The 12,344-nt window shown below is 41.9% G+C and overlaps 1 protein-coding gene across 3 annotated transcripts in view; it reads left to right on the top strand.

The window, feature by feature from the left end:
• The window catches only part of EPSTI1 (epithelial stromal interaction 1), a 105,406-nt gene that overhangs the window by 53,561 nt on the left and 39,501 nt on the right, over positions 1-12,344 (top strand). The gene's annotated exons all lie outside the window — the stretch shown is intronic.

Genomic DNA, 12,344 nt, shown 5'->3' with positions numbered 1-12,344 from the left:
CAGTGGGCCAGGGATCTTCTCCCAGCATCCGCTATCTCAATTCAAAAAGAGAATGGGCCCAGCTGTGTCTTTCATTCACAGTGTTTTGTGAATTAATCCAACTGCAAGTACCATCAGTCTTTTTCAGCTGATGGCTCGTAGTTCTCACTGAATTGCAAGGGTACTGGTGAGTGCTCTAGGTAGTTAATTTATCTTCCCGTCATTCAATAACTGCCTGCTAGTATTGGAGATACGGGCAGATAGCTACATAGTCTATAGGAGCCTGACACTGCACCCGTGATCTGCTAATCGTGGGTGAAATGCTTTACAGGCTCCTAAAATAAATAAATAAATAATAATGAATACACATTTTTTACCTATTTTATTTTACATTTTAAAGATGAACTTATCCTTTAAATTTTTATTACATTTCACAAATAAACAAAACATGGCTCAACAGAGCAAAAGTGTTAACAGTGAATCTTAAAGGAGAAGCACAGCCAAAGCTGTTTTGGCTGTATTTCTCCTGTGGATCACAGTTTGTTCTGCACTCCTGTGACCTGTTTTTAGCTGATAGCGGGCTGAAGCTCGCTGTCAGCTGACAGCAATCTGCCAGTCCATGCTGGAGAAAGATCCCGACTTTAAATTCAGGATCCACCCCAGAGTCTGGAACGGCACATGGTTCAGCCTCTCAGCAATCCGATGAAAGTTTGAGCCACCCACTCCCTCCACAGCCCAGAACAGCGGTCATGTGATTGCTGAGTTCTCACGCCTAGAGCCGGCGGGGTACAGATGCAGCATTGGACTGATGCTGCATCCACCTAGGTATGACTTTTTAAAAAAACAAATTCCCATACTACACTTTTAATATATAATCCAACAGCATCAGTTTGAGGAAAACAATTATACATCATGTTGCAATAGCTAAGCAAGTCTTTTAAATCTTAGTTTGCTACTATTGCAGTGTTCTGTCTGAAATCTCGATATTTGAAATACCAGCCTGTCTTTTTCAACGGCACAGCTCTTTTTTTATAAATACCCTTCTTTCATAAAGTTTGACAGACCAACCAAAAAAATCAATGTTTTTGCCAAGGAAATTCATGTAACACCTGGAATTGTAACTGGCCAAATTCAGTGCACTGAGCAAAAATTACAGTGTAGACAAGGACGTCACTGACATGATATGTGAAAGGTTTTGCAATGGCATTGTCTCTGGATTTTCCAGAGTACAGCAAAAATCATCTGAAAGTCTGCAAGAGAGAGATGGCTCAACTCTGAGCAAACTAAATTATATGTCATAATATCTTTTAGTTATTTGCAGTTCAGTGAATATACACTGATTTTATTCACAGAGGATGAGTAAAACATGCTCTTGGTTAATTGAAATTTGGGGAATTTTCTATTTAGAGATCATTTGCTGAATATACAAATTTGCATCAAAACTTTATCAAGACCTCAGTACACAATAGGGTTGATTTATTATATCGGAATAGGCTGTTCACTTTGCAAGGAAATTTCCCCTACATCTTAGGGAACGTGGTGCAATTTAACTTTGCAAAAAATACCCAATCACATGCAAATACAATTTTTTTAAAAAACAACATTTTGCTTTCACATGATTGGAGATGAAATTCAGCAGAGCTTCACCTTATTCACTAAGCTCTGGGTAAAATCCCCTCGCAAAGTGTAGCATCTGTTGCAAAGTGCACAGTCTATTTGCCTTTAGTAAATCAACCTCAATGTGTTAGGCTGCCTGGGCAATTTTAATCCATTGCTGCTGGAAGACACTTGGGGGTTTATTTACTAAAGCTGGAGAGTCCAAAATCAGACACCCTTCTGCATAGAAACCAATCACCTTCCAGGTTTCATTGCCAAAGCTTCATTGAACAAGCTGAGGTTAGAAGCTGATTGGTTTCTATGCAGAAGGGAGTCTGATTTTGGACTCTCCAGCTTTAGTAAATAAACCCCTTGCTGTCAGTCACCTCATTAGTATAAGGTCACCATGGAGAATTTTTATTTGCACATCTCTCCCTAACCGCAGGTAATCGCTCCATGTGCAAATAGCTGAGGATAGTGTCAGCCTGTCATTGATTTCTACAGGCTTCCTGTCCATGGCTGATCAGACACACCTCGGTGTACCCTCTGCTGAAATATGTTGATCTGGTCAGTGTATGGCAATAATTGTGGCTGTGTACTTCAGCCCAAAGTGCTAGGAGCAACAACTAAACAGTGAAAAAAAAGATGGAATTAATGGCTCCTTATGGCATGTGGTAGAATGTAATAGATCAATTAGCATGATCACACAATACTAAAATCATAAATGCTACAATATGCTTCAAATGCTATTTGCTTAGCTTACTCAATAGAGAGATTTTTTTTTCTGTTTACCGATCAGATGCTACTCCTAGTGATTAATCACTAGTGATTTTATTAGCATTATTTACATACTGAAAATTTTCTTTGTAGCTCTAGCATAATGGAGTGACTGCCAGTAAGAGGTTAGTCACTTAGTAGCAAGAATTTAACTTGCCCAAGTAGTTTAGCCTGTAAAGTCAAACGAAAGTTTTAAAAAATAATCCTCAGTAAATCCATTTTATTACTAGATGTCCTCGGTCTTTGAGGTTGAATGACTCTCAGAATTAGCCAGGAAACATCCTATGAGTGTAGGGCATCATAAATCTGCCCCCTAATGAAGCATCAGCATGGTACCCTACACTCATAGACAATGATACAGAGGGCAGCACTAATTTCATCCTGTCAGCACTGCACTTTGCGTCATTGAGGACTTCCCATCGTTGGAGAAGATTCAAAGAGGAAGAAAACTAAGCATGAATGGCCTGAAGACATCCGGAGTAAGTATAAAAAAAGCTTAGTCTATACTGCAAGAATAAAAAAAATACCTGTTGATCCTAACACAAATCCTGTGTGTTCCTAACTTCCTGTTTAATAGATAAGTTCACCTTTTGACCAAAAATAAATGCACATTTTTTTGGAGCCTGTAAAGCATTGCACCAAAGATCAGCAGATCGCTGATGCCATGCAGGTCTCCTGCAGACCTGTCAGTACGCGATATATGGGCAAGCAGATATACTGACAGGAAGAATCAATGAACTACCAAAACGCTTGCCGCGCTATTGTACTTCATTGAGAACTACAAGCCAACAGCCTCTAAGGCTGTTGGGACTTGTAGTTTTCTCATTCAGAGAGGACAGTGAATGAGTGATGTGTGCGGGTGGAGCCCCGTGCAGCCGCGTTTTTTTTTTATTTTGACAGCTAGGGGGAGAGAAGTTCCCCTGATAGCTTCAAAGAGGGGGAGTGGGGGCTGGTCCATTCAAAACATGTATGGGTGTAACATGTTATGAAAGGTGAACTTATCCTTTAAGCTGACAACACCGTTCCTCTGCAGCACTGAAGGCACCAGTCAGTGTTGTCAGCCCTGCCTAATTATCTTCTCTTGGATGACAGAGCACCACAATTCTCTTTATTTCCATGACTTATGGGGGAGGTGTTCCATAGTCTGGAACAGAGCTGATGACACTGGTTAGGATTTCAGTGCAGCCAAAGCAGAACTGTCAGCCGTCAATACCGCTTTAACGCTGAACTCCCTTATCAGTTCCCTTATATGTATTTCATCTTTTTACCTATTTACCCTGTATTAACCTGTTTGCCTGGAGTTCAGATTTAAAGCAGTATTGATGGCAAAAACAAAAAATGTAATGCATATATTGCAGCTTATCATTCTTTGGATTTTGTAGCTGCAATTGTTTCCTTTTTTTAAGCTTTATTTTTACCTGGTGATCTGGCCAATAACACACTTTCTGTGAAAGGGGGGCTCCTCTACCTATGAAGGAGCATTGGATAGCAACACTGTATGGAGGGTAGTATTAGAGGGACTAGTAGATTTAGATGGACTTTACAGTGTTCGTTACAGAAACATTATTTTCTTTAGAGATTTTAACTAAATGCATAAATACTGGCCATTGTAAGCACCTCAATCAGTGTTAAATAGTTTGTCTCAAACATTTAACTTCCACTTTTGTATGACAGCTTGACGTTTTAAAGGAAGTTGAAAAATAAAAGCAGGATCAAAAAAATGTACAGGGGGACTATTGTTTTGTTAATGCTATTGACAGAATGCATCATTTATGTCATTTTGACTATGCCTTTAGGGCCACTTTAACTACAAAAATTGTGCTGTTCTCTTTGACCCGAAGCTGACAATTTCATTTGTTGTGTGCTATTCCACACAAATATACAGTAATAGTTCTCTGTGAGCAATGCAGATTGTAATGGGATGAGCTTGGTTCAATGACAGAACCACAGTAGGAAAGTGCCCTAATTTGCTTTTAGAAGTACAAGGGGGAAGAAAACTTTTCATAATACTACACAGAGGTCTGAAGCAAAGCTCAGCTTACCAGTACCATTTTCACTACCATGATCTCTTGCAGTCTTTGGTGAACTTCAAACTGGGAACCTTGCTTCCACTACGCCTTTCCATTTGGCCTTGTCTTTTGAAAGGTTAACCTTCTGCTTTTCATCACAGCTGCCTGTCATTTCTTGAATGTCATTCAACCAATATGTTCTCTTTTTTTTTCACCTTGCCCTCTTCCACACTCTTGCATAACTCCTACCCAACTGATTTTCTTGCAATATGGCCAAAAAGTGGTATTTTCTCTTCAATATTCCTTCAAACAGAAGTGTATTTCCTTCATTTGCATTTGGTCTTTACATCATCTCTTCATTTGTGATCATGTCCATTCAGCTGATTTTCAAGATCCTTCTGTAGCACCTCAGTTCAAAACTTATGATCGTCATCACTTAGGAATGATAAGTTATAAGAGGAAACCATACCAGGGAACAGACCAGATTTGCATTTGTAGCAGCATCTTCTTTGTGCTTGAAGGAAGGTTGTTTCTCAATAGTTTTTTGTGTCTCTTATTTAAAATGGCCTTCTTTTAATCCAATATTTGTGAAGCTGTACGGCTGCAGTTGTTTCATTTGTTTGACAACACAGAATAAGCTGTATAAGAGGACACCAAATTAAATTATTAATATACACTAGCTGTGCTGGATATTTTACACTTTGCCTGTTATATCACCTAGATGGCAGTTAATAATGAAGGTGCAGACTTGCTTTACAACATACAATGCATTCAGAAGTTTTAGTTTTGTCTTAAACTGTTTTATGATTTCTTTAGTTTTAGGCAAATTACTCCCTCCTGGTGATTTAAAGGCAGGTCAATTATTTAGCTAACAGGCAGAAAACTAGGCTTTTATAGTCTTTTCAAAGAGGCTCTCCAGAGTGTAATAATGAAAGCAATTTATTGAATGCCTATGAGCTTGCTTTCCAAGCTGTGCACATTAATCTAACAGTATTTTCTAGTGTAAAGTGTGCAAACAGATTGCACCAGCTAATCTACATCAAATGCTGCCTTTTATGAGAAAGGACAATGCCAGCTACTACATGCTACTATGAGAATGTCAGCCTATTTAAAGGGCAGTTTTGATTGTTCAGTTATTAATAACAAATAAAAAAAAACCGCGCAAATGCAAAATCAATGCAAAATCAATGCAAAATCAAGTCAAAGTCATTGTTGATTTGAAAAACTAAAGACCGATCACTTGCACCCTTCTCAAGTCAATCTTTAACCTTAAAGTAGAAGTCTGGTCTACACCTATCTAACTTTAAACCTGCTCCAACACCAATTCTAAACTCTATACTATCTAGCCTGTAAAATAAAGATGTCTATGTCATGTGACCTCCCCCCCGCAGCCAACTTTAAGGAAGAGGAGAGAGCATCAACAAAGGATGCAGTGCCTGGGCAGTGATATCACCTTACAATGGGGCAACCATTTCCACTGTCCCTCTTATCCCTTGAAGCCGGTGCCAATATAGTGCATTCCCAGACGTTTTTGGCTGCTAAAATATATCATAGTAGTTACATAAGTTGTATAAGTATGTAATCGTAAAGAGGATCTTTAGTAGCCCCAAAAAAAAATAAAAGACAGCAGCTACAAAAACTGTAGTCTTTACTGCTAACTCTTAATATAAGGACACTTACCTGTCCAGGAGTCCAGTGCTGTCCTCCCCCGGGGTCAGTTTCTTCACTGGTCTTCGGTTTCCCGGCGCCAGCATCTTCACTATGGGAAGTTGGTTGTGAGTACTGACCTAGTGGCTGCACAGCCAGCTTCCTGCTGGGTCTGCGCAAGCCGGCTGCAGTTTGTGAATGGTCCTGCATCTTTCTGGGACCTGTGACATGAAAGAGCGGGGGCCAAACTTCCTAGGTGATACAAGTGGAAGTGGGAGGCACGTACCTGTTAAAACTAGGTACCCACTCACCAAAAATTAAAATTTGTGTTCAAAGGTGTTGCAGGAGGGAGTGGAAGACAGAAAAGGGGAACTTCCTCTTTGGGTGAAGTTCCACTTTAAGTTAATCACAGAGTCAAATCAAACCTTCCAACAATCTGAAATGAGAATAACCAATGCCTTTTAGTATAAATATACTGTACAATTTAAACACACAATTATCCCTTTACTAGGATTTCATAGCAGCATACATGTTGAGATTTGACATAAATTTACAGCATCGTGAGTATTTTGGTTACTAAATAGTACAATCTGGTATACAGATCTCCACTTTAGAATAAACCTAGGGACAGCTATGGAGGAAAGAGGGAAAGAAGGATTGGTCTCCAAAATAGGAATTCAAAATTGGACCAGCTGGAAGTTTGAATTCAATGCTGTAACTGCAGCCAAAACAATTGACTTGTACTACCTGCCCCATATAAATAAACAATGTCATGAAAGCAAAAGAGGTAGACCCTTTATAACATAACCAAGGCCACAAGACCTCCCAACAAGAAAGGGCAACATCACTAGTTTTCATTTATAATGATGTGTGAACATACATTACACAATCATTTACGGGATCAACACAAACAAGAAGCCAGCCCAGTACAAAAGATACATTATATACTAACAGCAATAGACGTGACAGGTTTTTTTATGGCGTGACCTGGGGTCTATGAGACCCCCAATCCCTCCTCTGCGCTTGAAAGCATTAAAAACACCAAGATTGGTGTTTTTGAATGCTTTCAGAATATAAAAATTTTGCTGAACGCTTCCAAGTAAATCGGAAGTGATGTCAGGCCGTCACCTCCAGCTAACAATAAAGGAGAGCTGATCAAAGCCGATTCTTGCTTTGTTCGGAAATCCGGCCAGCTGGTCACTCGAGACTAATGGTGGGATGGGAGATCCCAAGAGATCAGTAGGAGGCAGTGCTTGTACAAGCAATTGAGTGGCTAGTAGCTGCTGCCTGTAAAAAAACGGTACTGGGGTGATGCCTGCAGTTGCAGGCATTATTTCAGTACAACCACAGAAAGTCCAGCAATGTGCAGGTACATTGTTGGTCCAGAGATGGTTAAGTGCACCAACTGAGGAAACTCTCAAAATTATAGAGTTAGGACTGCAGTACACTGGGGTGCTGTGATGTGGCTGCTGAAGCCTACACATAAATTTGCAAATGCGTGCAAGCTAAACCCCTTGGTTTTAATCTGAACTTTTAGAAAGTGGCACTGGCTGGTAAGTGATCTGGGAATTTTTCTTTGATATGCCTCGTCTTTCCATGTGCTCCTTGCTGTAAATGCCAGTTATAGGCTGGTGTGGTTGCCATTCATTTGTTCAGTAGACCTGGGTCTTATTGCAACTGACCTTGAAATGCACACTTAGTCCCCACTGACTTGAAGGGGGTCATATAATGAGCCTAGAAATCTCCAGTATATAGTCTTGTCAGAATCAATCAAAGATAATTCATTACTACTGTAAACACTGGGCTGCAATTGCGGGTAAGTAAGGGGCTGGAGCTGGTCCATTTTAGCTTATGAGGACTGTGGGAGTGGGTTATCTGGTGATTTTATGGAGCATGGCCTGTTTGTATAAGGGGGCCTGTGCATGTTCTGCTTTATACCCTGAATGGACTAGTTCACAATATGGTGGAAGAACTTGTAGGTGGGCCCAAACCTGGAGTGCCACACACAGTTCTTGATGCTATGGTTATCCTATATATTGAATATAGAATAGCAGTAATGAATGACAATACTTGTAGGCATTGGTGTAAGGCAATAGAGCACTTGGAGTTTACATAGTGTTCTAAGGCTTGGGCCTGTATTACCAGAGGACAACTTCTTCTGGAGGTGTGGTGGTTGGTGGTGTACTGTGACAACACTGTAATGACACTGGGATAATCCCCACATTCCTACCAGAATGTTTCCTAAAGGCAAGTGTTGTCCTTGTTCAGACCCTACTTGCCAGGAACCTTTTTCTGTGCTTCGCTATCCTTAACAAGTGGGGTGTCTGTCCCTGACCTATCACTTGTTCCAAGCACACCTGAACAGTGCGGACAACCTATTTTATAAGGTCCCACATCAAGGTGGCCACCAAAGGTTACTAGAGGTTGCATTGTCAAATCAGACAGCTGGCTCCTCTGAGACACTGACATAGTCCATGAGGGGACATTTACTCTAACAGACTCCATTTTACCTGTAACAGAAATAACATGCCTAGGTGCCACATCCCAGAAATTTAGGGAAAAGATAAAAAAAATATCAAATATTGAAAGAACCCATCCATGGCTCTCAAGTATCAGATATAGAAAGAACCCATAGGTGAAGTTTCAGTCCACCTGTATAACGGCATAGTGCCACCTATTGGACAGAGGTGAAATCTGCACTTGCCAGTAAATTTCAAATATACACCTGCCAGCAATATATTTGCAATAATTCACTCATTTGTAAGTGTTCTTGTATGGCAAGACCACTCACTGTTATCTCACATATATATTCTTATTATTATAGCCAAATTTACCACCCTAACTCCTCCCACAGTTTTTACACTACATAGACAGTAATATACAGAAACGTGCGGATTGTTCCCGATTGGTGTGCTATTACTTTGTGGAACGTTCGCCAAATTGTTCATGAAATATTGACGTTTTTGTGGTGAAATTGGTCCCATAGGAATGAATGGCGGAATGTTCAAAACTAGAGTGGGAGCTGACAAAACCTTTTCACAGTTACTCCAGCCACTCCAACCACACAACAGTTACTCAAGCCACTCCACCCAGTTACTCCGCCCACCCCAGTTGTAGACTACTGGTGGAGGCAAGAACACTTCACACAATTTCACCAGAAATTGTATCTTTTCTAGTTATTATTATTATTATATTATTATTATACAGTATTTATATAGCGCCAACTGTACATTACAATGGGAAACAATACATGAGACAGTACAATAACAATACAGTGCGATACACGAGGGGTTAAAGGGCCCTGCTCCTTGGAGCTTACAATCTAGGAGGGAGGGGATAGTGGTACGAGAGGAAAAGCTGTGGGGGATGGAGTGGTAGGAAGAGTGGAGGAGATCGGCAATTAGCAGAGGGCGGGGTAGGCTTCCCTGAAGAGGTGAGTTTTCAGGGTGCGCCTAAAAGGAGAAGAGAGTAGGTGATAGTCTGATGGATTGGGGTAGGGAGTTCCAGAGGATGGGTGATGCCTTGGAGAAGTCCTGGAGGCGGTCATGGGAGGAGGAGACCAGGAAACTAGAGAGAAGGAGGTCTTGTGAGGTGTGGAGAGTGCGTTTTGGGTGGTATTTTGATATTAGGTCGGTGATTTAGTTTGGGGCAGAATTATGGACAGCTTTAAACATCATTTTGAATTTGATCCATTGGGAAATCGGAAGCCAGTGGAGGAATTGGCAGAGGGGGGGTGGTGGTGGAAACAGAGTGGTTGGTAAGGTGGATGAGTCTGGCCGCCGTATTCAGGATCGACTGAAGCGGGGATAGCCTGTGGCGAGGCAGGCCAGTGAGGAGGGAGTTGCAGTAATCAAATCGTGATATAATGAGGGAGTGGATGAGTTGCTTAGTGGTTTCTGGGGTTAGGAATGGGCGTAGTTTGGCGATGTTGCGGAGGTGGAGTCTGCATGAGTTTGTTAGCGATTGGACTTGGGGCTGGAAGGATAGATTGGAGTCTAGAATTACACCAAGTACTCTGGCTTGCGGGGTGGGCCTGATGGTGGCATTGTTGGACGTGATAGAGAAGTCAGTAGGGGGTGCGCAGGCTGGGGGGAAAACTAGGAGCTCGGTTTTGGAGAGGTTCAGTTTAAGGAAGTGGAGCGACATCCAATCTGATATGTCGTTCAGTAGGCTAGTGATTCGGGCGGAGACTGAAGGGATGAGGCGAGGGGTCAAGAGGTAGATTTGCGTGTTGGCATAGAGGTGATAGTTGAAGCCGTGAGAGTGTATCAGTTGGCCAAGGGAGGAGGTGTAGATGGAGAAGAGAAGGGGCCCGAGGACAGAGCCTTGAGGGACCCTGACAGAGAGGGGGAGTGAGGGGGAGGTGGTAGTGTTATAGGTAATGCTGAAGGAGCGCTGTGATAGGTAGGATGAGAGCCAGGAGAGAGCGGAGTCTCTGAGGCCAAGGGAGTGTAGTTTTTTGAGGAGGTGGGGGTGGTCAACTGTGTCGAAAGCCGCGGAGAGGTGTGGGCACCGTAAGTCAGCTCAGCTGTCATGACTGCCATCCTCACCAGTGGATTTTTCATTGACTTCACATTGCAGAGATTATAGTAGAAGGAGTGAGAAGCAGGTGGCAGATTCAGGAATTCTAGCAAAAAAGTCTTCTCTCTGGTGCCCCTGAGAGATATAATAAACCAGTGTTTGGCTCTAACCCCCATTCCACTGATGTACAGTTGCAAGAAAAAGTATGTGAACCCCTTGGGATTACGTGGAGTTTTGCATGAATTGGGCATAAAATGTGCTCTGAACGTCATCTAAGTCACAACAATAGAAGAACACAGTCTGCTGAACATAATACTACACAAACATTAGATGTTGCCATGGTTTAATTGCACATAACATGTAAACATTCACAGTGCAGGGAGGAAAACGTATGTGAACCTTTGGACTTAATAACTGGTTGACCCTCCTTTGGCAGCAATAACCTCAACCAAGCGTTTCCTGTAGTTGCAGATCAGACCTGCACAACAATCTGGAGTAATTTTGGACCACTCCTCTTCACAAAACTGTTTCAGTGTAGCAATATTCTTGGGATGTGTGGTGTGAATCGCTCTCTTAAGGTCATGCCACAGCATTTCAATCGGGTTGAGGTCAGGACTCTGACTGGGCCACTCCAGAAGGCCTATTCTGTGCTGTTGCAGCCATTGTTTTGTTGAATTACTTGTATGCTTTGGGTCATTGTCCTGTTACATCACCCATCCTCTGCGGAGCTTCAGTTGGCGGACAGATGGTCGTACGTTTTCCTGCAAAATGTCTTGATAAACTCTGGAATTCATTTTCCCATCAATGACAACAATCCGTCCAGGCCCTGAGGCAGCAAAGCAGCCCCAAACCATGATGCTCCCTCCACCATGTTTTACAGTGGGGATGAGGTTTTGATGTTGGTGTGCTGTGCCTTTTTTTCTCCACACATAGTGTTGTGTGTTCTTCCCAAACAACTCAATCTTGGTTTCATCTGTCCACAGTATATTTTGCCAGTAGTGCTGTGGAACATCCAGGTGCTCTTTTGCAAACTTCAAACGTGCTGCAATATTCTTTTTGGACAGCAATGGCTTCCTCCGTGGTGTCCTCCCATGTACTCCATTCTTGTTTAATGTTTTCCTTATTGTAGATGTGTCAACAAAAATGTTAGCATGTGCCAGAGATTTCTGTAGGTCTTTAGCTGACACTCTGGGATTCTTCTTTACCTCATGCAGCATTCTGTGCTGTGCTCTTGCACTCATTTTTACAGGACGACCATGCCTAGGGAGAGTAGCAACAGTGCTAAACTTTCTCCATTTGTAGACAGTCTGTCATACCGTGGACACATGAATATCAAGGCTTTTGGAGATACTTTTGTAACCCTTTCCAGCTTCATGCAAGTCAACAATTCTTAATCGTAGGTCTTCTGAGAGCTCTTTTCTGCGAGGCATGGTTCACATCAGACAGTGCTTCTTGAAACCAGTAAATCCAAAACAGGTGTGTGTTTTTTAAGGGCAGGACAGCTGTCAGCAACACATCCAATATCATCACACTGATTGGAGTCAAGGTTGGCTCACTCCTGGCTCCAATTAGCTCTGGGAGAAGTCATTAAGCTAGGGCCTCACATACTTTTTCCTCCCTGCACTGTGAATGTTTACATGTTATGTGCAATTAAACCATGGCAACATCTAATGTTTGTGTAGTATTATGTTCAGCAGACTGTGTTCTTCTATTGTTGTGACTTAAATGACGTTCAGAGCACATTTTATGCCCAATTCATGCAAAACTCCACGTAATCCCAAGGGGTTCACATACTTTTTCTTGCAACTGTATTTC

This window comes from Staurois parvus, unplaced genomic scaffold (genome assembly GCF_062004578.1).
Source record: "Staurois parvus isolate SC_StPar_1 unplaced genomic scaffold, SC_StPar_1.0 ptg000064l, whole genome shotgun sequence".
Lineage (NCBI taxonomy): Eukaryota > Metazoa > Chordata > Amphibia > Anura > Ranidae > Staurois > Staurois parvus.
The sequence above is the reverse complement of the archived record's forward strand: the minus strand, read 5'-3'. Positions and strand labels throughout refer to the sequence as shown.